Source organism: Neodiprion virginianus, chromosome 3 (genome assembly GCF_021901495.1).
Source record: "Neodiprion virginianus isolate iyNeoVirg1 chromosome 3, iyNeoVirg1.1, whole genome shotgun sequence".
NCBI classification, from domain to species: domain Eukaryota; kingdom Metazoa; phylum Arthropoda; class Insecta; order Hymenoptera; family Diprionidae; genus Neodiprion; species Neodiprion virginianus.
In genome coordinates this window covers 3,054,302-3,081,158 of record NC_060879.1, presented here as the reverse complement: position 1 = coordinate 3,081,158, position 26,857 = coordinate 3,054,302, and the positions used below count along the sequence as shown (strand labels likewise).

The window sequence follows — 26,857 nt, the reverse complement described above, 5'->3', positions numbered from 1 at the left end:
TAAAAAACTGCCAAATCGCCCATCGACGCGGCTTATTTCGGAGGGTGGTTTCACCCCCTTTCAAATGCTTAACGACAGATGAGAGAAGAAAAAAAAAAAAAAAAAATGGTGTGACTTAGTTTTTAGTCTACCGTAACATATTACAAAAGATATGAAATCGAAGATATCGATCCGGAATATCTTCCTTGCGAGAGGATGAATTCCCCATTCCTAAATCCGAGAAGTCCAGTTGAGATCCTTGATTCCCGTTAGCGGAATCGTGCTCCTTTATCGCATCTACCTGAACGATACCTTCGCCTCGGGCGTGATACTCGTCGAAAGCTCAAGGCTCGGTCGAACCGGCGTGCGAACCGTCCTTATAACCCGAACAATTTGCTTTCCGGTCCGAACTAAGTCCTCGGAAATAACCGTGTCGGCTGCCGCCTCTCCACGACCTCCGAGCTCTCGAATCACGACTCCGAATGTCTCCTAGGCTGGCACTTATCACCGATAGTCGCGCAGCCCCTTTTCAACCCTCGAGCGAGCCACGCGCCACTCAAACCTGCATGAATATTTCCGAGGCCGTCATTCGAGCTTCATCCGTTCCGAGAAGCTCACGCGCGTCACGCGTCAAAGTTACTTACTCGCTTCCGTTATCGTTATCTTTGTCTCTTGATTGCTTCGGAACGTTGCTTGTCAACGCTTGATCTCTCCTAGACGGGATTTTCCCTCCCGTTGTCTACGAAGACGCGATATTGTATATTGATATTCGGTAAGCGTGGAAACAGCTTAAAGCCCCTGTCGATCTCTCTCCCGTTATAATCAATGGAATCGTCATTGTTGTACTGTAATCGCATTACGGGGCTTAGGGAACCTCGAGAGGCGTAAAGGAAGCTTTTTTTCAAACATAGTTTCCGAAGTTCGACGACCTTCATCGTGCCCGATGCTGCACGTTATTGTTAATAAATTATTGATCGGTAAAGCTGAATGACTTTTTTTTTTTTTTTTTAATTTGGATAAAGCTGATAAGCGGACGATTCGAATTGAAAGAGAGAAAAAAAAAAAAAAATCAAGCGTCCATCGTTGTTCGTAACCCCGGAAATAATGTTTGGAGAAAACGGCCTGTTTTACGGCTCTCAATGACGTACGCTTAAAGGTGAGATTTTGAAAAACGAGGCGTTCACTTTTTAATACGAAAACGAGTCAATTGCTATTCGGTCGAGGCCGTGAAACCATTATAAAAATTTTCATCCGGTCGTACGTACCTTTTTCTTCATCGTTCACAAGCGATGTGAGAAAAATTGACACGAGGAAAGAACGCATTTTTTTTCCGCAATCTTACTTCGTTCTATAGATTCGAGTATAACGCGGCAGGTGAGAAAACAAACAAAAAGTAATTGGGAAACGAAGAAGACTCTCGTCGTATCACGTACGAAACTCGAGGTTGGATTCTGCGTGCAAATTTTCACGCCGTTTCACCGCGCCCGGTGACTTTCCCTGAGGGTTGGGGGTGAGCTGACGCCGATTACACGCACCGACGTATTTCTCCCGGGGAAAGAAATGGGAAATAAGAGGATCGAGGGTAGGAAAAACCGGGGATCGAAGCCGCAGGTATTATTATAACGATCGGGGAACACGATAAAACTGGGGACGGGTAGGGACGGAAGTTCTTTGAAATATCAACCGGGGACAATGAGGTTTTTAGTGAGGAAGGAAAGAAGAGAAAAAAATTCATGCATATTCGTATGTACGTTATATGTATACATGTATATTGGACTTGGGAAAGAAAGGGAAGCGAAGGAACACGGAGGGGGCGGGGGGTGAAAACGAAACTTCGCCTCGATCCCGTCTAATGATTACAGAGCTGCTCCGAGTTGCGTGCAGTCGTCCGCTGGCACTCGAAACGGCCGCTGCTCAGGTTCCGTTTCATTTTATCACCCTGTACATGTGTGTGTGTGTATATTCATGTATACATGTATACGTGTACAAATCCGCCGATCGCCGGCTAAAGATTGTTTCACAATTATGGAAAAACATGGTTTGAGTCTTCCGGTGATCGCGGTTTGGGTATCGCGTAAAGCCCGCAAGCTCGATATCCTCAAAGACTCGCGATATCATCTTAAACCGCGCCCATTTCATTCTCACGGTTTTTTTCGTCAACCCCATCAATCGTCGCCGTTGGTTCGCCGCAGGGTAAAAAGAAAACTTTTTAACACAAGACTCAGATCCAGATTCAGATTTGAATTTATACTATTTTATGGTCAAAGTTAAAATCTACGCGCGTTGTCGATCCTTGCGATTATCGTGATTTATCAGTTGTATAATAAGTACGAAAGCTTCGGTACATCTGGAATATTAATGGTGTAAAAAATTAAAGAGCTTGCGGCTGATGTAAATCATGTCGGATTTTATTGGAAGGATAGATTTTCAGGCATTGAGAAAAAAGCGTCAGAAATTTCAACTCGAACAATTCTGTAAGTTTCATATTATTTAATCGTTAATTTGACATCTGAGTTGATTTTTGTTTTTTTATTTTTTTTTTTTATTCAACCCTTCTTTCTCCTTTTTTTTCTTGTTCCATCGTTACTCTAAAGTATTCTTTATTCGTCGAACCACAGTTGGTAAAACTATTAAAATATATGCTTATCTAGATATTTCGTTCTAATAAATAACGAATGGTAATTCGACTCTCCGGATATCGGTCGATGACAATCAATACTCGCAACTTTTATACCATTGAGGCGGGTTCTCACGCAAATATCAAAACTGCGGACTGAACTTTTTCGCCGAACTATAATAAACGAGGGACCGAGGCGTGTCTGGCGCGTACGGCAAATCTGCAAGTTCCAACCCTCCGATTGTCACGCATTACGAGAGCTTTTTTTGTGCGTCTGCTCTTGCTTTCGCCAACTATGAACAGAAGTCCGACATCTGTTACGCGCCAAACCCTCCCCTTCGGTATTTCGGAATGGTAATCACGCGTGTGATTGACTGTTGAATATCGAACGCTGGAGAAATTACTGTTTTAATCAAGCGAGAAGCTCCCTCCCCCTCTCATATGACGCATTGCGAGCTTTTTTGCTGTCAGGGAATTATTTTCTCGCTGCTTCAGTACTTTTCGTATGAAACAAATTTTTTTTTTTTTTTTTTCTTTCATCATCAAACGCTAGCTCTCGATGAAGTTTCGGCAATATACGGATTCAGTCAAAACAATACAAAAATTCCCGTCGCTAAGCGTAACAGAGAATTGTATCGCGAGAGAATTTATCTGTCGAGTTGTAGAAGTTGAAAAAAAAAAAAAACTTCACTCGCTTCTACATTCCATTAAAAAAATTTTCATTTTATCTAGACGAAGGGGGGAAAAAACAAGGTATTTATTAATGCAAAAACGAGCTTAATCTTATGCTCACTTTGTCTTACCGAGAGGCAATTTACTTACGACCGTGAAAATTTGTTCATCGTACGTTTAGGGTATACAGCTTGTAGGATCTAATTTTGCGAAACGGGTACGGCCTTCAAAAGTGGATGGTTGTTTTTTTTTTTTTGTCTCTTTTAACCGTGCGAATTCGCCGGAGTTCCAGAGAAGAACTTGATGATACAAATTAAATGTTTTTTTTTTTTTCATCCGCACGCCGTGTATGTTTTGCGTACGCAGTACGTGTGTTTTACACATAGAAAAAAAAGAGGTCGAGTCGTATAAATACGGAAATTCTTGCGGTGAGGGAAACAAAGCAGAAGAAGGAGAGGAACGGCTGAGTATCACGTCTGTGAATTTTGGGTAACCGCAAAATGTTTGGCACGTAGCAACATTAACGGGATTTCCTAGAAGCTCAGCCTCGTTTTATCTCCGAATTGTCCTACCTACCGTTTTTACGATTCCACAATCCGTGCCCAAACCCTGCAGCAATCCTCTGCCTCTCTAGTGCCAACCCACATTCATTACACTCCTCTGGATTGTTATCGAAGCCAAGTGGCACTGGACGTAGGTGTAGAAATTGTTGCCGGTCAAAGGTCAGGGATGGCGAAATTCTGATCATCATTTTGCGAATATGTACTCAAAACATCAAAGTTGTCGAAACTTCGTATCATCGAAATTCATTTCATCGTTTGGAAATTTATCCCTTCAGTGATTTGAGAGTATAGACACTTTTTCATATTCGCAATCTCTTCGCTGTTTGAAATTTTTGCCGTCAAATTGACCCGGTGGTTGATCCGACCGTTTGAGATTTTGACCCTTCAGATCGTGCGGAGTTTCAACGTTCAAAGTTTGGAACATTCAATTCGATGCGACTTGACCTAAGCGTTTGCCTGACCATTCAGAGTCCCGAACCTCACGGGAAAAAATTACGTTTGTATAGGATTTGAAAAGGCCTTCAAATTACGAGAAAAATGTGGCGTGAACTTCCGTCGACTATAATTCGGTGTCAATCTAGCTATATTCGATGCAAGTCCAACGCTACCTAAAAATTGTTCAGCAGCAGTCGACAACCGCCAATTTGTAACAACTTTAACGCCGCAATGTTTTACGGTATAGAATAAAAAGAGTTACGCGAGAAGTCTCGACTATTCGAAGCTACTCGAGCCAGTGCAGCGCGGGGTTGTAATCGAATCTGTGCAGGTGATAATTACAAGGACACGGGAGTTCCGTGATTACGCTGAAAGGCGCAAGTGATCTCAGAAGCGTCGGCAAGCCACCGACCGTCGGCTTAGGGCGAAGGGCCGTCGGCTGGAGGTCAAGTTACGGGTGACCAGACGCCGAGGTAAGTTGGGTGGGACGTGGATGCTGACCTCCTTAATTGGAGACGAGTCGGGAGACGCGAGTCCCTCGTAACGTCTTTGGACGCTGGCTGAGGCACTTACCGATTCTTTTGAAGAGAGGGCGAAACAAAGGCCTCCAACCCTCGCGGCACTCAATCCGCCTCCTCCCCCTCCCCGCCCTTTCATCTCCGGCTCCGTTAATCTTTACACTTGAGATCCGAGGCTCTAGTGTAATTATCATTAATTAGACTACGGGTAAAGGCGAATTCTCGATCGTTTCACCCTAGACCCGAGTCTCCCGGGTAATAAACTCGCCTTCTTTATCAGACCCGAAAGATCGCACGAGCGGCGATCAGAAATTCCAATTTCAGGGTCCGGTATGATCCTTACCGTCGCTTCCCTAGTCGGAGATAAATTCGCCATATTCTTGGGCATTTTTGGGGGTGAAATTGAACCCGAAATTCTCCCCCCCTCTCTCTCTCTCTCTCTCTCTCTCTCTCTCTCTCTCTCTCTTCCTTGCTTATCGGGAGATGGATAATAACTTGCCGACGGGTTCAACGGCGCCGAGATATTGGGTCCACTCTATCGTGGTCAAGATTGGTAACGCTCTCTAATTCTCCAGGTCGTATCCTTTCCTCGAGACGCCAGAGAGAAAGCGGCGAAAGCGCTACTCGAGTTTCTCCACCACGCGAGCTCTCCGGACCAAGTATCAATCACTCACCCTTCACTCCTCCACTCCTCCACTCGGGGAATCCCGATATTCTCAATTCTCCGCCGATCTTCGTCCCCGTCGGAATCTCTCGACAACCGATATCTGATTCAAGATGATCAGATAATTTAGCTATTCGATGTATTGGAAAACCTTCGAGGAAGGACCACGCGGACAAAGGGTTTCCACTAATCACTCCTCTGCAATCCTCGCTATTCCGAACTCATTGGAACCATCTCAAAGGCATTTGCCAAATCATTTTCTTGTAACGAGAAAAAGTGACAGGAATGGTGAAATTTGGTAGAAAAAGGCTTTCTCAGGGTCAATTCTTTTTGATTCTGTCAAGGGAATTGTGCAATCGGTGAAGATAATTACCATCACTCAGACTGCGATACTTTTTACGAACTAAACATTGTACCGTTTATGTCGACTACGCGTCATCGTTTTCTTGGTCGGAAACAATGACCTGTGTTGGAAATACCAAAGGCGACGTTGAGCGATTCATTACAACGTCATGACGAACCTTGATGGGTTGCGATACTGCCCTGCAGAAATAAGAAATCTTGCATTTTTTAACGGAGTGTTCGTTTCATTAAAACGCAGCAGATGAAAATCCATTCCGTGCAAGCTTATTCTCAACGTATGGACATTGATCTAAGTGCATCTCCTTATCCTAGATTCGATTCAAGCGATCAAAGGTACAAGACGTGTGATAATGTGAGAGGAATAGCTTGTGGGTGTTTCCTTGTTCGAAATAGAGAAGGACAATGGATAAGAAGGCGGGGTCTTGTAGTCGTGAATAAAAAAATTGAAAAAATTCAGGCCCCTTTTAAAACTCGAGCGAGAGTCGGAGTCGTTTAAGAAATGAGCTTGACAGTGCTGGAAATTTGATAGTGTAGAAAACACTGGCGGCAGTCTTTCTCGGCGGCGCGTTTACACAGGGGTAATAATAAGGTGAAGGAGTGAAAACGCTAAGTGAAAGAAGCTCGACGGCTTTCTTTTACTGCGGAAAGGAAAACTCATTGCGAAATCCTGGCGACTGCCGTGATTCGGTGGGCAGGTATTGTAATTTAAGCACGATATTCAACTGTGTTATTAAATCCCTTTTTGTCGACGGTCCCGAGCGAGTCGTTGAACGTAGAAGAGAAGAGGAAGAAGAAGACGAGGAAGATGAGGACGAAAAAAGTATGAAAAAAAACCGAAGGTAAGAAGAGTTCCTACGAGTTTCGAGGGCGGAAGGTGTCGCGTAAAAAATAAAACGCACCCCCAGGAAGAACGGAATGAATGCGGTCTTACCTTACACCGCCTGCGGGAAGTCTCGACCGGTGGAAACTGGAAGAAGAGGAGAACGCTAACGCGGCTCTGGTTATGGTCCTGCAGTTCCACTTTTAATCCGGCAAAAACTTTTTAAATTATGCTTAACTACCAAAAATTACACCTTCGTACTCGCCCGAGCTCTTACTTATACCTCGCTTCGCCTTACTTTACCCCCTTCCTTCCCTCGTTCCATACCCATCCCCATCCCGAGGCGATAAACGTGCGATATTACGTAGATAAAAAATCCGGCAATTAAAACGAACCAACTCCGACTCTTCGGGTGGCACTTTATACAACCGAGTACTTATCAAACTCCCCAGCTCTCTCCACTCTTTCGAGACTCATTGACTTCTCAGAGTATTGTTAAGGGGTCGAAGATGTGTATTGGAGAACCGAACGACCCGGGTATAAAATTTACTCGAAATACTCCAGGCATCCGATCGATTAACACGGACCGTCACTTGGTAACCAGATAACTCCATCCTAGTTCCTTTTTATCATATTCTCACTTCTTTGAGACTCTTCTGAGGTTGGAAAGGTCATTTTTGAATTTCGAACGGCTCGCCCCCCGAAAAAAAATATGTTGGAGTGAAATCCGAAAAGTCATTTGATTTCGATAAAACTCGGTACTCGGGGATTTTCTAGGTTGCTGACTTTTGGGGTTCTGGTCCACCATATTGAATCTGCCACTTTGAATTATCAAATTTTGAGTTCAGATTCGTAATCAGTGACCCAGGATACTCACCTGTAACAAATTTCATCTAAATTTGTTGGGGAGATCCGATGTGTCCCTGAAAGGGTTTAATGGATTCCACCTTCTTTGGAGCACTGGTTAGAGTTGAGATAAAAATCTGAAAAAATTATGGAATTATTTTTGAATTGGGTGAAACCTATTGCACGGTGTTTTCACCGTCAGAAGTTGTATTCCTTGTTTGTTGGAAGTAAACCTGAGGGTGGTTTTCACCCGTTTAACGACCGAGTTGGCACGTGAAAAAAAAATACATGTCCGGTGTTCACCGATGTACCAAGTGTATCGCAGATTGAGGACAATCACCGAAGTACACCTCGAGTACCTTCGTCGTGAGTGGCGCTTGACCTTGTCCTGGGAAACGTGAGCGCGTGAAGCCTCACGTGCGATGAACTCAGGGTGTGTTACAGCTGGTGGATTTCCTCGGCACCGCGATACTTGGAGTTCCGTTCGGTCTGTGGAGTGCGAGGCGTGGCTGCCGGGTCTGAAGCCCGTTTTCGAAGTCTCAAACTCTGCCGTTAAGGGGGTGGTGGGGGGAGAACCACGGCCGGTGCTTCTAGCCAGTAAAACGCAAACTACGGTTGCCAGATGACGAATTACGCATTCCGTCGGGCCACACGTACCGCCAGAATGGCTCGGGGCGTTTCGGGTCCCTTTAGAGCGACAATGCGCGGGCCGGCAAACCGGAACGGAAGCAATTCCGCAAGCGGAGGCTAACCGCTTGGAGATGATGGACACGCGGACGCTGCCCGTATCCCGAGGGATGCGGACCGACTGGACGACAGCCTTGCCGCCGATGGGAGTCCCGATATTGCACGCTTTTCGGTACCTTCCTAACCTCGTTATTACTCAGGGAAGTTCAACCGCTCCGACCCGAGAGGGAAAGGGAGCCAGGCCACCGCTAAAAGGTGCAGCAGTAAAAGAAACCTCGTTTCCGCAACGCTACCGTCTGGCCCATTCCCTCCGTTACGACGGCTTTCGGGTTTTGCCGGACACATCGGCCCGCCCTTCGAGGAACCCCCCGAAGCCTGACTGGGCTTGATAAGAATCAGAGCTTTTCCTATGATTAATTCAGAAGGCGGTGGAGAAGCCGCGAGTTTTGGCTTATTAATGAACGCTGAAGAAGGTTCTCTTCAACGTTTCAGAATCGTCAAGCTACGTAGAACGCCGTTCGATCGATATTGATCAACGTGAAGGAAAGTATATGCGGCACGTTCTTTTTTATTTCGTAATCCTTCTAAATCCAAGCAGGCTGTTACAGTGATTCTTGACAACGTTCTTCAAGATTTGAAATCGTTGATCGTTTCACAATAACAAGACAATACGCTGTGGGAAATGGGTGAAAATTGTTATTTTCACGAAATTTAAACAGATAACCGAAATTGTAGAATGTGCAAAATTGCAAATTCTGCCTATATTGGCACGAGGAATACAATATTCTTCAAGTTTCTAAATGCCTTAAGCTTTTTCCGAGATGCTGAAGAGCGTTTGCAACATATTCGAATGATATCCACGTATTCCAGAATCGAAAGAAACTGTTTGGTGGTCAATGAGTACTGCCGCAATTTTTAAAGCTTAGCAAAAAACATTGAAAAATTTAACTCCTTTAGAATTTTATTTGCATTAGATGTTGATAAACAGATTTCACCGTCTGGAATTTTCACTTTCATTTCCAAGTCTGAAAGAAAAATGGACTGTAAGATTTCGTGATGTTGACTAATCGCGTGAACGCAAGCTCGTCGTTTCAAAGTGCAAAGTGCCTGAAGTTAATTTTGTGAGTTCTTGAAAAACGTCCCTAAGCTTTTTAAAACGGTCGATGCATCCTGTCAAATAGAAGAAAAATTGACCCCGCGACCTTTACCAGTCAGTCTGGTTAATCGAAACTGTAAGCAAGCCGATTCTTCTCGGTAATTCGAAAGTGGGGCTTTGCAAATTTCAGTCACATTCGATTTACAACCGTGAAGTATTAATTCCGATCGAAAATTTTGCCGCTTGATGGTCGGCCGGTGGATAACCGTAAAAAGGCCGCGACAAAGGCGCTTCGCAATGGCTTGCTGAAGCAAATCGGAAATCTTTTGTGCCCTCGTACCCTGCGGCGTTCTTTCCCCCGTCCCCTGATTCTTTTTTTCTTTCTTTTTTTTTTTTTTATTTTCCTTCTTTTTTCTTCCAACTTTCTTTTATTCCTTCCTTCGTTCTTCTGGGTGATTTTCATTCTTTTCCATCCTCTCTTTTTCCGCCCAACCTCCGTCCTTATCCTCCCCTGTTCATTTCTCAAACCCGCGACGATCAATGAGGAAGCGAGGGGCTTCGGATTAACTTTCATCTTTCAATATCTGAATGCTGATCAACGTCGCGAGACGAGCAGACGTTCAGGCCGGGAAAGTGTCAAATTTTCGAACCAATTGATCGGGAGCCTCACTCGATTAACGAGTCAAACCGGCGGGACGGTAATTCGATCAGCGTTTCAACGGGGGCGGATTTCAGATCCCAGATATTCGATTATGTGGCCGCCAGGATGGGACGCCGTAACAGATGGACCGAGATTTCACCCCCCGATCTTCTCGCATCTTCATGCATCATTCATCCGCTCGATCTTATTCCTTCCCTGATATTCATTTCGCCGTTTCTAATTCGCGACTTTACGTGTCACGAGCGATCTTTAAATCGGCCACGACCCGATAGATCAGCTCGATCGGAGGCGCGGATTGCTCCGCGCATTACGGGGTGGATTAAAGCCCCTCTTATTTTTATTCTTTCTATTCTTACTCCCTTCTGGCCCATTTCGAACCTCCGGTTAAACTCGCTCGGAATTCACGGTTCGCCGATGGTGCCTCTTACTCTCCTTCTATATCTCGTTACCCGCCATCCATTCCGTTCGTCAACCTTAAGCCCGGTTTTCAATGTGCAATTGAACGAACTCGAGGCCTTTATTCACGCGATTCAGACCCAGACACTTCGTCGTTTGCAGCAACTCGAAAACTATTCGAGTATACGTAAAAAAAAATTTTTTTTTTTTTTTTTTATAAACCGCAAAGAAAGATCTATACTATCTGCATTTATTTCTTTACGGATAGAAGTCGGATTTCCAGTTTTTAGACACCTGTATCGAAATTTGCAGACGTTTCTTTTTTTCTGTTTCTTACCTCGAAACTCTACGGTTTGATCAATTTTTTCAACCTGACTTTTGACCCTCGGATTAAACCGCTTAGTTCCGGATCAACGACTTTCGGGCAAGTGCACCTAAGAGAAAAGCAGAGGACACCGCTTCGAGGGCGAAAGGTTCCAGGTCGCTAAGTGCACCGCTGCAACGGACCGCTGCAATTCTTTCTCCTCTTATTCAACCTGTATATAATGGCACACACGTTTCAACTGCAGCCTGGTTACAGTTGTAGCCGTGCATTCCCGCTTGGTCAGACCTGCCCATAAGTGTCGAAATGTCTCTTAACCCATTCACTTTTTTTTTTAATAGTCTATAAGCGTGCAATCTTGATTCTCTTTTTTTACGATTTTTTCGAAATATACCGCATGTTAAATAATTGTCAAGGGTATGAGACATCGATCGCCGCTATTTATTTTCTCAGACCTATTCTCACATTGCGAGAGAAACGCAAAATTTGATGAAAATAAAACTGAAATTCTGAAGCAAGTCCAACACATATCAAAATCGTCCAAAAAGTGTTTCTTTGGTCAAATCAAGGCATTTCGAGTTATTATTTTCATTTTTAAGTGAACGGATCAAGGGGGTGTTTTAGCTTAGAAATATGAAAAAAAATCGATTCATTTTTTGCATGTTATTATAGCTACGTCTTTTAAGAATATTTTTTCCCAAAGCCGATGTCAAATTTGCAAAAGTTAAGAAATTTATTTATATATTTATTATTATTATTATGAACTTTGAACGCGTTTACATTTTTTACATCTCGTTGATATAAAATCTCGAGTTCTATTCAACCGATTGACTCGAAATTTAGTATTGACTTTCGGTACATATCCCTTTATACCCCCTGACATGGGCATTGCCAAATTACTGTCACTTCGGTTGAAAAAAATTAAAAAACTTTTTCAAATGTAGTGAAAAAATTAATTTTTCTCTTCAAACAGTCGCCATTGTCGTAATTTTTTTTTCAACTTGGTACGGATTATAGCAATATTTTTATTTATCAAGAAAATTTGTTATTTTTCTGTTTCGGATGAATCACCTTAACCATAACGTGTTCGATTACCATTTTTTCTTTTTTTTATACGCAAATTCAACTGCAAGTTCTTGAAACGCCAATAAAAATTCTCAGATAAAATGGATGGTGAAAATATATGTTTCTTTTTTTTCTATGTCAAGTCCAAAAAAACTTTCGATATCCAGACCTCTGGACTACAATACCCCCTTAAGCTACGACATGAGAAATGGAGTTGAAACGCGTTTTAATTAAGTTCGATCTGTAACGATTCTTGACTTGGAAATACAAAAGTGAAAAAAAAAAAAAACGGTATCGATTATTCTTGTACTATTCGGTTGCCAAATTTCTTTCACCGTGAATTATACGCACGATAAATCGAGCAAATACACGTAAAGAAGGTCGGAATTACGGAGAGAGAGGGCTTGAGTTTGATTGGAATTGGTCAGGGTTGAGGAATAATCGCGAAATACGACTCCGCGGAATGATTCGCGGAATTGGTTTGCGGAATCGTAGATTTTTATTGACTACCCAACGGCGTGCATACTCACACGTGCGTGTATAAACATCGCACACGCACGCATACATGTAACCTATACACACCCAGGCCACCACAGTGGTTTATTAATACCGTCGAGTCGATCGACTCGGAATTGCGGAATTCGGGCTGTAAGGAATGGCTGATTGATTAATACGCCCTTTTGTTTTCTGGAGCCCGCCCGTTACTTTTGTTTCCTGTAATGCGATGGAAGGGCGGAAGATCCATCTACAAGGATTCTCGATCCCCGTCGATCACTCGAAACACCACACTGAGGAAAATTTCATTCGTTACAGTAACTAGAAGAATTTAGTAAAACAAGTATCGTTGAAAAAAACGAAAAAAACGAATTTAGTAAAACAAGTATCGTCGATACTTTTTTGGTAATTGCAACGCAAAATCAGTTTCTGAGGTTTACTCTACTTTTTTAGCTAAACAAAGCTTCAACGTCAATTTGTTCTCGCACAAGCGTTAAATTTTCGCAACAGTTGCAAGAAAATCTAGCAACAGCGATCGTAACGAGAAAGAATAGTAACGGATACTAAACTTTCCAATTTTCATTTTATACCTAGAACTATATTTTTCGATTGTGGTAAAAAATGAAAATAGTTAAAGACCGAACGGTAACCGGAACTAAAAATTTCTCTCTGTGCAGAGCCGAACATTCCAGAAAAAACCGGTGCGTTTTTTTATGGAACGAAATTTCAGACCGCGACTCATCGTCGGTTAAGCTCCGCGACACGCGGATCAACCGGGATAAAAAAAAAGGGGGAAAAATCTGTCCCCGAGGATGCGGAGGTCAATATTTTGGTTTACGCAGTTTATACCTACGCGTGACGAGAGACTCCTTTTCAGGCAGGCATGACACGAGGGCTGATTGCGTATCGCCGGTTTCCCGCGTCCCACGTTTCATCCGGCAAAACCTGCGACCAGCCCTTAACTCGTCAGGATCACCCCTCGAGCCCCGTCAAGCAACGTCGTGGATTCACCCCTTTTCACCCCCGTGTTCAACCATCCTTTCGCCGAGAGTGACGTCTGCACGTGACGACTAAGCTCGGCCCCCGTTTCTAAACCCCGATGCGATCGTTATTGTCGTATCGTTTCAAAAAGAATTTCTTCCTTTGCGTATGAAATTTGATCGGAGAATTTTGAAAGATAATTCAAAAAATTTTTTTTTTTTGTTCAATAATCGTCGTCGTGTGGAAATGAGAGAGGATTTAGGAAGGGGAGAATTAGGAGGGTTGGACGGAGTTTTAATGAGAGTAGAACTGTGCGATTGAATGTTGATTCGGTCGATTCATCGATGAATCGATTTATCGTTTTTCCAATCAAACGATTAATCGACGATTTTAATTAATCGTTTCTCCGAATATTCGATTAATCAAACGTTTGGATTCCCATACCGACTGACCTGCAGAATTGTTACGAGGCAACTTTGATTACTTGATTGATCGAAATCGTAGATTTGGAAAAACGATTAACCGAAACCGTTGATTAATCAAAAAAAAAAAAACGAATAATCGAAGCTGTCGATTAATCGATGAATCGTACAGCATTTATTAAGACATGATTGTTCGATATTCAATATTCAAATATCGTGTGAAAAATATTAAAACGGAAGATGGCGGAATATTATGAACGAAATTTTGGATATCGATGATTAGTTTCAATGAGCTTCGAAAATCTAGTAGATTCTCTTAGTTGGAGAAGAAAATCTATCGCAATAACTTTGGAGAAAACGAACTCCCGAACGAAATGAGTCGTCGTATACTAAAATGCACCGAATCTATTAGATGTTCAAACTTAATCTCTACGCGATTTGAAACAAAGCATCTATACGTATGTTTAAGCTTTCGTTTGTGATTCCGATATTTTTTGCATTTACGCATATCAGAGAGCTTTTTACCTAGTAACTGTGAATATTGCTAAAAAGTGTCAATTTTTAGTCAAGAAACTTAACAAAATTGCCTAATTCGTCGACTCGCCACTGAAAAATTTGAAATTCCGGATTCCGGAAGCTCGAACTTTCTCTCTCCTTTCCGCACCGAGTTTTACTCCCACTAAATATTACAGCGCGCATGGTGGACCGTAGATATACGGTCGAAACTGTCCGGATTGACCTGCCGGTATATCAGCGTTGATACACGCCGTTATACGTGACTGCAGGATTCGGAGAGAATGAATAATTATTGGTTTTCGTTACACACGCCTAAAGCTCTCCCATTGTCAAACCGGCTGAATCGCAAATTCAACAGGGCGTATTTATGCCTGCCAAGTTTTCATCAACGTTTTTTTCTAACAGTTTGGTTAAAATTTTATTCATCGACTTCTTATTCTTTCTTTACACCAAATTTATGTATGCGTTGTCCTGATAAAAACTGAGCGCCAAAATGGTCTGGAAAGCTTTTCGCTCGTTGAAAGCTCCTTTTCTTTTTCAACTTCCAAAACACTCGACTCCATGAATCATGCAAATAAATCGTCTGGGTCAAGATACGTTATATTTTTTCGCAAATCTCCGACGTTTCGTTCGTTAGATTGTATTATTGTAATATATTTCGATAATATATATAGACAAACTTTCGCGATGATCTCGGAAATGGCTGGATGAAAAAAATTTGCAACTCAGCGGAATTTTACAATCAAATTATAGGTATGAAAACTCGCCGTGTCCCGCTCATTATTTTAAACTTCCGGTTCTAGCGAAAATAAATCGATTCTCAATGTTTAACCAACAAACCTGTACATTTTCTTTTTTATGAATTTTTCTGCACAAACGATTACGTTTCTCCCAGTTTATATATTTTTTCAAAGAGAAAAAAAAAATTTTTATAAATTTCTTGTTTCCCATAAAATTTTTTTAAAACTCTTTCATTTGACTCCAACTTTGACTCACGGTGATGGAACTTATCACGAAAAAACTGTTCTTCCAGTTTGTTTAATAATTATTTACTGAACAAGGAGCCAAAAAAAAAATTTGAATTCTGTGTTTAAATTCTTTCCGCGATAGAAAAAAAAAAAAAAAAACCCCTTAAAACATGTCAGCGAACGTTTGAGAAATGAAAACTGTTTTCCTAATCGTTGAACGGAAGTTGGAAGCCTCCTCGATTTTGGCACCGGTTTATTTGAACTGTTCTACGCGAAAGTATGAAACCGCCTGGTTCTGCTACTTCCGCTCACGAGGTTTGCTCATACCAATTATTACCGTCAGGCGTTTGCCGACGTAAGTGGGGTACGTACGGTTCATGTGGACGCATACAACCGGAGAGTTTAGCGCTACGCGGACTCCGACCTAAACCATGCATATATATTTATACATATATATATATACATATATGCGTACATACGTACACATATACATATATATATATTTGCTTAGTATCTATTTGAATCGGGCGTCGCTCTTGCAGACGCAAGCTTTTCCTCTATTATATACGAACACGCCTAACCTAGTTTTAATCGACAAAGCCTACAAAATTTCAAATTTTCACATTCGAAATAAGATTACTCTTCTTTCCGCGAAAAAAATCAGTCGCCAAAAAAAAAAAAAAAAAAAATAGCAAGACTGCTGCTGTTTTCATATATTATTTGGATACTTTTGAAATTAGTATTATTTGAAACAAGGAACGGGAGTTATTCTTTGTACCAGAGAAGTGAAACTGTTCTGGAAGATGAAAAATTTCATTTACATCTCATACAGCAAGTTGCAATCCGTCTTAAAAGTATAAAATTATTTTCTTGTGTTGGATAAAATCAAGTTTTTGCACTATTTCTTCTCCTTAAAAATAAAAAATGTAAATATACTTTTCTTTTACTTGGAAGTATTTTTTTTTTTTTTGTTTTTCCTTAACCGTAAACCGTTACCAAACCGAAGTGCCGACTAAATTATTACACGTTAAACGTTTTCACTCGGCTTTTTGAAAACGCTGCTGCGAATTCCTGTTCGACTTTCCAATTCAAAGTAATTCTTAACCTACACGATAAACGAGAAATGTTCAGCCCGTGAAAAATATTAGACAAAAATAATTCCACTTCTTGCAGGCGGCGCTTGGCAGCCTCGCTTCGCGTTCGATTGGTGCATCTGGTTAGTGTGCGATCTGAATTTCTGGCTCGCAGGGAAAAGAAAGAGGGGGGAAAGGGAGGAGATGAGCTTGTGCGCTCGACGCCCTTGGATATTGAACGAGCACCGCGTGCTCCCATATCCCTCGATTCCTCAATTCCATCGGGAATTCACGCGCGGTTGGTTTAAAAGGTCAAAGTTTATATACGTATGTTATTATATAAGCAATTCGTTACTGCGCGCGTATTTTTTGTCGGCTGGTTGGTTGGTACGTGAAATTTGGAGCGTTCCATGCACACCGGTAAAACACCGATTTTCGCGACAATTTTCAACAACTCGAAAACGGCCGAGCGAAAAATCTGAAATCGCGTAGAACTTGGCGGACGAGTGTAAGAGTTTTGAAAGAAATTTCGAAGAAACAAAATATGCGCATTTTATTAAAACATAAACATATAATCTGGGATAAACGTAATCGTATATATTTTGAGAGAACAGTAAGGAGGAAGAAGTATATGTTTGTCGGTAAACCAATGAAAATCGATTCATCCCCGGTAGTACCGGGAATCGGGGATTTAAATTAAACGGGACACGTCAATTTTTCATGTCCATCATTTTGTTTTTCTCTTTTTTTTTTTTTTTTTTTTAAACAGTTGTAAGTTTCATCGCGGGAGTTTGTCGGACAGACTGACGTTATTTCAATAATCGGTTCGAAAACGTAAGAATTTGTCGAAATTCGAAAAATTGATATTCGACCAAAAGCCAATACTTTCCACGTATCGTCGAGGGTGAAGAAAAAAGTAAAGATACATGCAATGCGAATGTAAACAACGTGCAAAATAATTTTATTCGCGTTGCAAGGATCAAAGATCTTCCATATACGAAACAAGAGTAAGCAGTCGATACTGGACCGAGTAAAAAAGCTCCCCCACTCCCACCTTCTTCCGATTACATACTTCGCTTCCTCTCTCTCTATCTCTCTCTCTCTCTTTCTTCCTCTCTCTCACACACTCTTCGCGGCGCGGAGCTTTCGCCAAGACACGCGAGAAGCTCGGTCCAAGTGATAATGCAGGCGTTCGATACGTTCGAACCGGCGGCCAAGTAGTAAGCGACCGTTAGGGTCAGGCAACGAGGCGGCGCAGCGCGTGGCTTTCTAGAAAACGGCGGGTGGACAGAACGGACTCGAAAGCTGCTATCAAGTTTTCAATTTATAGGTTTGCTCGAGAGTTAAACTGCGCGGGGGGTGGCGATGGGATGGGAAGGGGGGGAGGGAAGGGGGAGGGAAGGGGCGAAGTCCCCGGAGGGCGGAACGGTCAATTCGCGAAATTTCCACGCTTTGTAACCGAGAACCGCTGTCTTTGCTGAATTCAAAACACCCGCCGAGATAAGCCCATGCCTCTCCTTTATCTTTGGGATTTCTGAAACACGGTCCACAACGGCTGTATCGAGATTTGTTTCAAACTGTACGCCAAGTCCCTTGGAATTATGGCTTCAAGTTTGTATACACACCGAGTTTCCTCGGCGAACGATCCTCTGTAATCGGGTCTGCGAAGGGAAGATTTCGGAGCACGGGAGCTGATGAAGAACCTTCCAACAAATTCGCTTGTATATCGAAGAACGAGATTATTGGAAGATTAATATCAGCTATTTATGATTTCGATACTAGATTTCTTTTTTTTTTTTTAACCGATAATAAACCAGAAGAGGGAAAAAATGCACAGCTTATTGTATTCGGAACGGAATGAGCTCGGAAAATTTATAGGCTGTAGTATTCTTCGATCCGAAAGCTATGTTCGATATTAAGGTTTGAAAGATTTTCTTAAATAACACCGGTCAATACGAATACTGAGTATGGGTTTAAGATGTCTAATTTTGATTTCTTCTACGCAAGTAATGAACGAAAAATAGTTTTATTAGGTTGAGTTTGTTTTTGTAGAAACCAGAAGGATATTTTGATTTTAAGAAAAATTGTTTGTTTTCTCAAACATTTGTTGTAAATAACAATTAAACAAACTTGGATTTTGCGTTCATATGACTTTTATTCAATAATAATAATCGATAATAAACTACAATTGTAAAATAATTGATAAACAAAGTTTGAAAATTATTATTTTTCGTACTTCTTGTATTTTCGTATGCACTTTCTCGTATCGAAGCCCAAACGTAATTTCCCATCATGCTCTCATTATACTGCCCCTGATGAAAGATAAAATATATATATATACGTATACATACGTATATTTCTTTGTCGACCTGTGTAATTCAGAAAAATAGCCTTAGGTTAATCCTAATTGGTATCGAGGAAGAGAGGAAAATGCACTGTAGATAGAATGTGGTTCATTAATCTAACAGTGTTCACTCCTTTCTTTTGGGTGAAAGGTAAAGTGTGAGAAATGAGAACGCGAAGCATAAATAAGTAATCGAATTCGCGAATCTCATCTTCCGATCCTTTATTTACCTTCTGTAGAGAAGGTTGGATTTTATTTATTTCTTTTTTCTCTCTTTAAACAATTTGCCGAACAGTCTGAGAGAAATAATACGGAGAATAAATGAAATTGTAATTTTCATCATGTAATAAAAAAAAAATGAAATAAAAATTTTAATAATTGGAGACTAATTTTTAGCACGAAGTAGAGAATAATTCGTTACAAACTCTCGAGCACGAGCTTTTGACAAAGTTTCGTTACACGGATCCGAGTGTCCTTAATGAAAAAAAAAAAAAATTCTTACAAAATGAGACTCATATTTTTGGGTGATAATCTGGTCCAAAGTGATCGTGAACGAATTATTAACAATCCTGGAAAGAAAATGACGAAAACAACTTTGACGATTTATTCGTAATATGAGCCAGGATTCGAAGTAATTCGAAGGATTTCGCCCAGCCAATTCGGAGATTATTAAATTCGTTCGCGAATGAAACGCTTCAACGATATTCCGGAAATTTTTCGCAAGGCAAAAAAAAAAAAAAAAAACCTACTTCAACAGTATCTCTCGATCAAAACGCGATCCCGTTCAATTGTCCCTTTGTTTTCCGGGCGTTGGAGTTCCGTTTCCCCCCCCCCCCCCCCCCCCTCGAATACAGTTTCTCGCTCTGTTTGGTATAAACAGCGGGAGAAAAGAAGCGTAATAAAAGAAAGAAATAAAGGAGGAAAAAGAAGGGATCAAAGATCAAAGATGGAGTGTAAACGACGTGGAAATTTTCGAGAAGCGAGACACTAGGCTGCAGGAGTTGGATAGAAGTCGTCCACGTATCTCCTCTCGGCGAAACGTGCAGCAACTATCCAGCTTCGGTTTCCGAGATAAGAAAGTTCCCTGAAAAATTGCAAAACTTCTCACTCTCCGACAGACTTGCATCGCAGGCTAAGGACCAGCAGCCACCTCACCGCACCAAGTTACGATAAACTTTTCACCAACTTGAACACAAAATGGTTGAAATTCCCGCCTAACCCGAACAAGGTTTCAGGATAATGTCGCGGATACTCTCGCGGGTATTTTTCTTATTAGTTCTTTCTTTCTTTTTTGTTTTTTTTTTTTTTGCTTCCTGTTCTAAGAGTTGCGAATTTTTCTACGATAAACCAAAATAGAAACAAGAACGAAATTATTATGCGATATGTAAGCTCGATTTATAATATTGAGATAATTGGGATATTTCTTAGTTTGAAGTCAAATTGTTTTTACTCTCTTGGCGGATAATGAAATTTTTTTCAAAAATAACGACAAGAATTATGAACCCTCATTTTACAATTTGATATTCGTTTCGCTGAAACTTATAGATATCGTTACGCTCGATTCTGTCAAATTATTAGATCAATTTACTTTTTTTATTCCCTTATATAGGTATCTACATCCCGTGATTTGGTATGGAAAAGACTTTTTTACTCGCTCAAAATGTAATATACGTCAATAATAGGATGGTTTTTTTTTCTTTACTGGTTGTACAAATATAAAATGTAAGCTCGCGATTCAGAGCACGTGAGACCCAGGTTAGGCGGCAAGGAAAAACGCGGAAGAAATAAAATGAAATACAACAGTTTTATTTCGAGTAAAATCAAGTCAAGATTAAAAAAAAAAAGAAAAATCAATTGGTTAATAGCAAAATTATGTAGCAGCCAGAGAAAAATCGTTCACTTGACTAATAAATCCTTGAATACCATCCTACAGTTACATCGATTTAACAATCTTTTGGTAAGAGAAAAAAAATAAATAAAAAAAACTGGTTTCGCAAGAAGTTGCTCTTCAAATGACCTGAATTTTCAAAAATCCGTAAATTCTCAGACTTGAAATCGTTATACGGTCTTGATAATCGAAGAGCAAAAAAAGTAGGCCCAAAGAACGGATGGAGGGGGGAGTAAATATTTGGTGGGGTTGGTTTTTACGAGGATCTTGAATGTGCCATATATATATATATATATATTATATTATATGTGCTATATATATATATAATCGAGGAAGATTCTCCGCCCCCGAGGTTTACGAGGGTGAAATAAACTGACCGAATATCAGCGGACGTGAATCCGATTCTATCTTATATTAGGTATATATGCGGAGAGACTGGAGGCCCCCCTTTTTGAGGGTTGGACAAGTTTATTGGCCCGAAATTACGTGCCATCTCGTATCTGCGGCCCGGGCGGAAACCGCGTGACTCGCGCCGCCGCGGCCGCATTAATCGGCGATACGTAATCCGTCTCTTCGCGTTTACCGAACCGATAAAATTAGGGACGCATATATAATATATATATATATGTGTGTGTGTGTGTGTGTGTGTGTGTGTCGGAATACATCTACGTCGATTTTTGCAGCGTGCAACCCGCTCGTTTACAATATTACGTAATTTTCGCGGCACATATCGCAGCTTGACTATTATTATTATCGGTTTACATACCGTTCTCCGAAATTATTGTTATACGTTATTTAATTTCAACCGGTAATTAATTTATGCAAATTGCTTTCGTCGTTCGTTTGTACTCACGCATAGTAACGCAAAGCCACGCCGGCTTTCCCACTTTTCTCACCCTCTCGCTGTATAACTAAACCCATGTTTAACATACTGATTAATAACACTTGCCGCCCGTGTCAAAAGGTCATCTGTTTTTTTTTTTTTCTTTTTGTTTTTGTTTCTTTCTTTCTCTTCCTTTTCTTTTGTAATCAACAGACGTGGTACGTGCGATCGTTTCATTTTCGTTTTTAACAGTAGCGGTAGCAGATTTGATTAAATTCTCACCGGAAAAAAAAATCGAGAATTCTATCGTTGAATACAAATTTCGTTGAGAAATAAACCTGTATACAATGAGAGAAATTTTAAAATAGCAAAAAACTATGAAAACATACGATTGATGGATATTGAAAATTCCTATATATATATACTATGATAAATATATATATATACTATGATAAATCATCAACCCATTTCATTACCACATATGCCTCTATAAGGAATTATATATATATATGTGTATCCGGATGATCGTTAATTTGCAAAATGTACTTCTCACCCCTGAATCGATGGGGTAATGACGACAAACAACAGTGTATGAATTATTTCGGTTCTTTAGCTTGATTGTAAAGAATGCCGCCAGTGTCGATTAAAGGTTAAAAATGTAAGTCAAAAAATATGAAAAAAGTGTCAATTTTCGAGTAAAAAAGAAAAAAATAATTGCTTGATATTGAGAATGTTTTTTTTTTTCCTATTTTTTACTCGAATATTTAATATACATTCGAAAGAAAAAAAAGACCAAGCACGAACATCCGGCTCGTTGTTATGCACGCGTTAGGTGTAACGCCGTCGATGCGAGGAGCGCGAAAGCTCCTTTCTCACCCCTTCCTTAATACCATCCCCCTCGAAACTTTTATTTATCGAGTCAATTTCCACCCTATGTATGCTTGCACGTCTCGTGCACCCTCTCAGTCTTCTTTATCCCGATTTTTATCTCCCGTGTTACCCACGATCTATACTGCAGCGCGATATTTTCAATGATTCTGTAGGTAGTTCACAGTTTTATTATTATACGAACGATTTACGTTAGAACTTTCACGGCGTTCGAACGCCAAGCCAAGTTTATATATATATATATTTCATTTTTAATTTACAAGATTAAAATTCATACGATTTTGGGGCTGCTTTCCTCTTTGATTAATTTTTTTCTTTTTCACCCCGTGTGTTTCTCATGTCGAATTTTGTAAGAGAACAGGATCAGAGCGATATAAAAGAAACGCAGAGAAAATTCAGGGATGGGAAATAATTGAGAAAAAAGAAACTCTGAACCGCGAGTAATAAGAATCAACGAAATTAACTCAGCATCGTTAGAGGTTGTGTAACAATCATTGTATTCGATGTTTTGAAATACGTAGAAAAACGGTAGTCGAATTTTGGCAAATTAAATTTCACGTCTTCTCGTTCTCGGATTAATTACCATCTATACGCGTGAAAAGCTGTTTTCTTATGGGATTTCCATCCCTTTTCAACAATTCCTACGCCACCGCAAGTGGGCATGTAATTTCGGAAGATTCGGAGAGAGTATTTCGGTTTCTCAACGTACGTATAACCATGCAAATGCCGAGAGCAAATGTATACACCAATTTCTCCCGGGACTTATTTCACCGTGCGTAAACCTCTCTGATCGCTTCGCCTTCCTTCCCTGGCTAATTTCAACGATGTTTGGCTCGTGCCCCTTCGCTTCCTCAACGTTTGTTGTCTCACCGTGAGATATGCCAACTCCAACCGATGTGCTTTCAAAGCTTTGCCCACGGGGACACTTCGACAATTTTCAACCATCCTAATTAGTTCTCAGTTTCGAAATATAAGCCCCAATAGATTTTTCCGCCCTCCTTGACCTTCGCCTATAAGGATTACGAGCTGGACGCAATTGAATTTCTTTGTTTTTTTCAAAGAACTTCTTTGTACAGCTGTAAATTTCGGTTTTTCAATAAATCGATGATCGAAAAAATTATCGGTCGATAAAACGATTCAAATCGAAGCAACAATTGGATTCAGTTTCTTTTACGGAAATCGATTTTTCTCGTCTTTCGTTCTCCGAAAGTTCGTTTGTCCAAAATTTCACACCCTTTTTTGAATTTTTCTTTTTTCAAGTAGAAGTCACGGAATCGTCCGAGCAAAATAAGATCGGTTCGATGATCACGTTTGCGATAATCCGTTACAGTAGGATCGAAATCTTAGCTGCTAATCCGAATCCCGATAGGAGCAGCAAACTGTCGTTTCCGGTTCAACTAATCCCACGCATCCTTTGGAGGCGGTTTACATGCAGCCCGGGAAAATTTAGAGAGGCGAAACAGCGGAAGCATTTCCTTTCTCTACCAGCCATTTGTAACGGACAAACCGCACCGCGGATTATTGAGGAGAGAGTTTGTTAAGCGGTGGTTTTAGCTCCTTCGTAAACAATGAGATTTCTCAAACGGACATGCCAACTTCCTGGATTAACCTCGAGGGCCGCTTTGGATCGCCGGCTTAATTCCACCCCGGAAACGATGCTTCCACTACCGAAGACTGGACGCCGGATTCTCGAATCACTGACCCTTCACTTCTAACGCCAGAAAAATGCCATCTTGGTCGACCCGTGAGCTCAGCTTTCCGTAAAAGCATCTACGGTCGGAGAAAGTTTCAGTTTTCGTTACTGTGCAGTCCTCGAATATTTTCACTTTTTGCCATTATCGAAAAACATCGCCATCGGTACAGAATTAATAGCACCTACATTATGTAACAAGGGAATAAAGTCGAAGATTATTCCCCCGGGTGGATTTACTGCAAGGGCAAAGCGAGTATTATATTTCCCGCACATGCGGGGGAAGAAATGTTCTACTTCTTACCGCGGACGAGGGAAGAAAAGTTTAGCGGGAATAATATGCCATTTTTCTCCCGCTTTTCAGATCAAAAAAGTTTACAGTATGGTTGAGTCGGGAATTGAAATTGGTTTTGTAACTCAAGCCATGAAGTTTGATGTGAAGTGTTTTCAGTGTCTTCGAAAAAATAAATTTCAGATCAGATATTCTTTTCACTTACAGTTAATCCTTGTCGAAAATAAAATAACGTTATCAAACTATCAAAAATTTTCACTGCGATTTTCACTATCTGCGATAAAAAAAACTTCCAATACCATTAATGGATATTGTTAAACTTATCTCGTAGTTTCATTCCCTAAACAATACAAGTGTTTTGGAAGTAGTTTCGATTTCTAAGCAGGCGGTAAGCCGTTGGAATTTTTTTTTTTCTTTCTTACTGCGTGAGCAGTCCTGAGAGTTTAAAATTTTCAAAGAACCCTCGAACCTCTCATCTTGCAATATAAATTGGCACTGAGGGGTGGCATTTTTGGTATATTATATTATATCAATTCACGACTGGGATGAAGCTCGGTGAATAAATTTCTCGCACATCGAGAGTCGATTACTGAAAAAAAAAAAAGATGGCCATCACCCCGCGGTGTTCTCATTTCTCTTCTCTTCTGTTTTCTTTCCTTTTCTCTTCCTCCTTTTTTCGACTCTTCCGATAAATATTCTAGCAGAAATTTGAACCCTGCACGGTCGCGGTAATTAAGCTCGCGGTAATGAAAAATAACGAGAAAAAAAGGAGTCAAAACTTTTTTGAGTATCGAGGGTGCAACGCCCAATTTTTTCTTGCCGAAGAGCGAAAGAGAGAAAATGAGGGAAAGAGGAAAAGAGAAAGTGGTCGTAAAACCGTACGAAAAGTTGGAAATTATTACGTTCGTATAAAGGCATGATATTTCACCCGGCAATCTCACTTCTGCAATAAGGCTTCGGGATGTTTTAATCACCTCGTTAACGATTCTTATCGAAAAAAGAAACAAGAGTTTTTCCGAAAATCTCAGATTCTTAGGCGAGTTTAATTACTTGGTTTGTTTATCCGAACAATTTCGATCCGCTCAAACTGCTAAATATTTTTATTTATAAAAAAAAGTTTCGTTTAGAAATTAATCAGCGATTAATACGATTGCTCGTAAGCAGCCGATCTTTAGGATTCTTGTTCTAAAACTCACGAATCCCTCGCGTCGAGTATTTTTTTCCTTGCGTTATTCGTCATCGTCTAATTTTCAGATTATCACATCACGCGGGAACTTTGACATAGAATATTTCACACTTCGTACTAATTTCTAATTCTCTTCGTATATTTCTCTCTTTCTTTCATTCTCCCTTTTCTCACTACACCAAACATAACACATCGACGATTTGATTCCTGTTAAAATTCGTCGAACGCTTTTGGGACTCGGATAATTTACTCGCCAAATGCTCCTCGCGCGTACGTATAAAATCGTAAATACAGAGTCTAGTTGAGGCTGGAGTACCGGGAGGGTGGAAACGCGTTTTTCTTACGACACTGTTGCGTTCTCAACAACTCGAGTCCCAGCCCCAACTCTGCACAACTGCTGTACACCTCAAGATGCGGAGGGTGGAAAACAAAAATACGAGAGAAAAATCTCGTGATTCAAAGCGACGGCACCGTTTTACTCGCAGCGTCAATTTGAGGTGACGAGAAAGAGACGAGGAAAAAAACGACGGGGGGGGGGGGGGAGGGGGGGGGCAACTAATCGAAAATTCGACAAGTAAAAATAATACGGAAGAAAAGTGGAGGGAAGAAAATTTTTCATGCGAACGGAAACGAGAATATCTGTACTGAAAAATAGGGGAAGGATATCTCAGCATGATATTTTCTCAGATTTTACTTATTCTTTTTTTTTTTTTTTTTTTCTTACACATTCTTCTCGATAACTCACCTTTTATTTTTTCATCTTTTTTTTTCTCTCTCTCTCCCTGTCCCTTTATCACGCCACGATTTCCGCTACCCTCCGCGCCTCGTGCTTGCGATATATTTATGTATAATGTATGTACAATATTGTACATGCAGGTACTATATACTCGATCTTGATTTCTTCTCCAAATAACGTGCCATATTCACGCGAGGATCTTCAGGAGATGGTATCTCGGCCAAACCCCAGGCTTGAACTTTGCGAAGGGCTATACTTATATCCACAGACACGTTGTCAAATGATTTCGGCGAGACGTGAAATTAAAAAAGCAGAAAAGGGAAGAAAAGGAAATGGGGACATGTGGGGATAAGAAGAGGGTAGATGGGAAAAAAACGTGAGATTGAAAGTCAAGAAATTTGCGCAATCATTGGGTGCGGCATCTTTCAAGATCTTCGGATCTCGCATATATTTGTACAACGCATAAAATGGAGGCAAAATACATCTAGGAACAAGGATATTTTCTTCATTTCGTATTAATTTTTTTAATGTATAAGTCTCACCTTTTATTCATCCAAATCGCGATTCATTTTTCTTTTTTTCTTATACCTGTAATTCTAAGACGGGATTAATTTTTTACATGTCTCAGTGATTGGATAGAATAATTTCTTATTCGAAATATCCAGCATAATTGATTTTACAGTTAGTGTTCCTGCTGCGTCATTTTAGCTATTTTCCGACGAAATTTTTACATTGTCAACGTTTTGAGTGAAAATTTAAATAGCGATTAAAATTATTCGAAATTTTTATTGAGGCTTACGATAATTAAGGAGAAACGGACAATAATAATGAAAAACACTGTAATCAAGAGT

General features: G+C 40.6%; 1 protein-coding gene across 2 annotated transcripts in view; it reads left to right on the top strand.

Moving 5' to 3' along the window:
* The window catches only part of LOC124300384 (neuroligin-4, Y-linked), a 221,928-nt gene that overhangs the window by 15,107 nt on the left and 179,964 nt on the right, over positions 1–26,857 (top strand). The gene's annotated exons all lie outside the window — the stretch shown is intronic.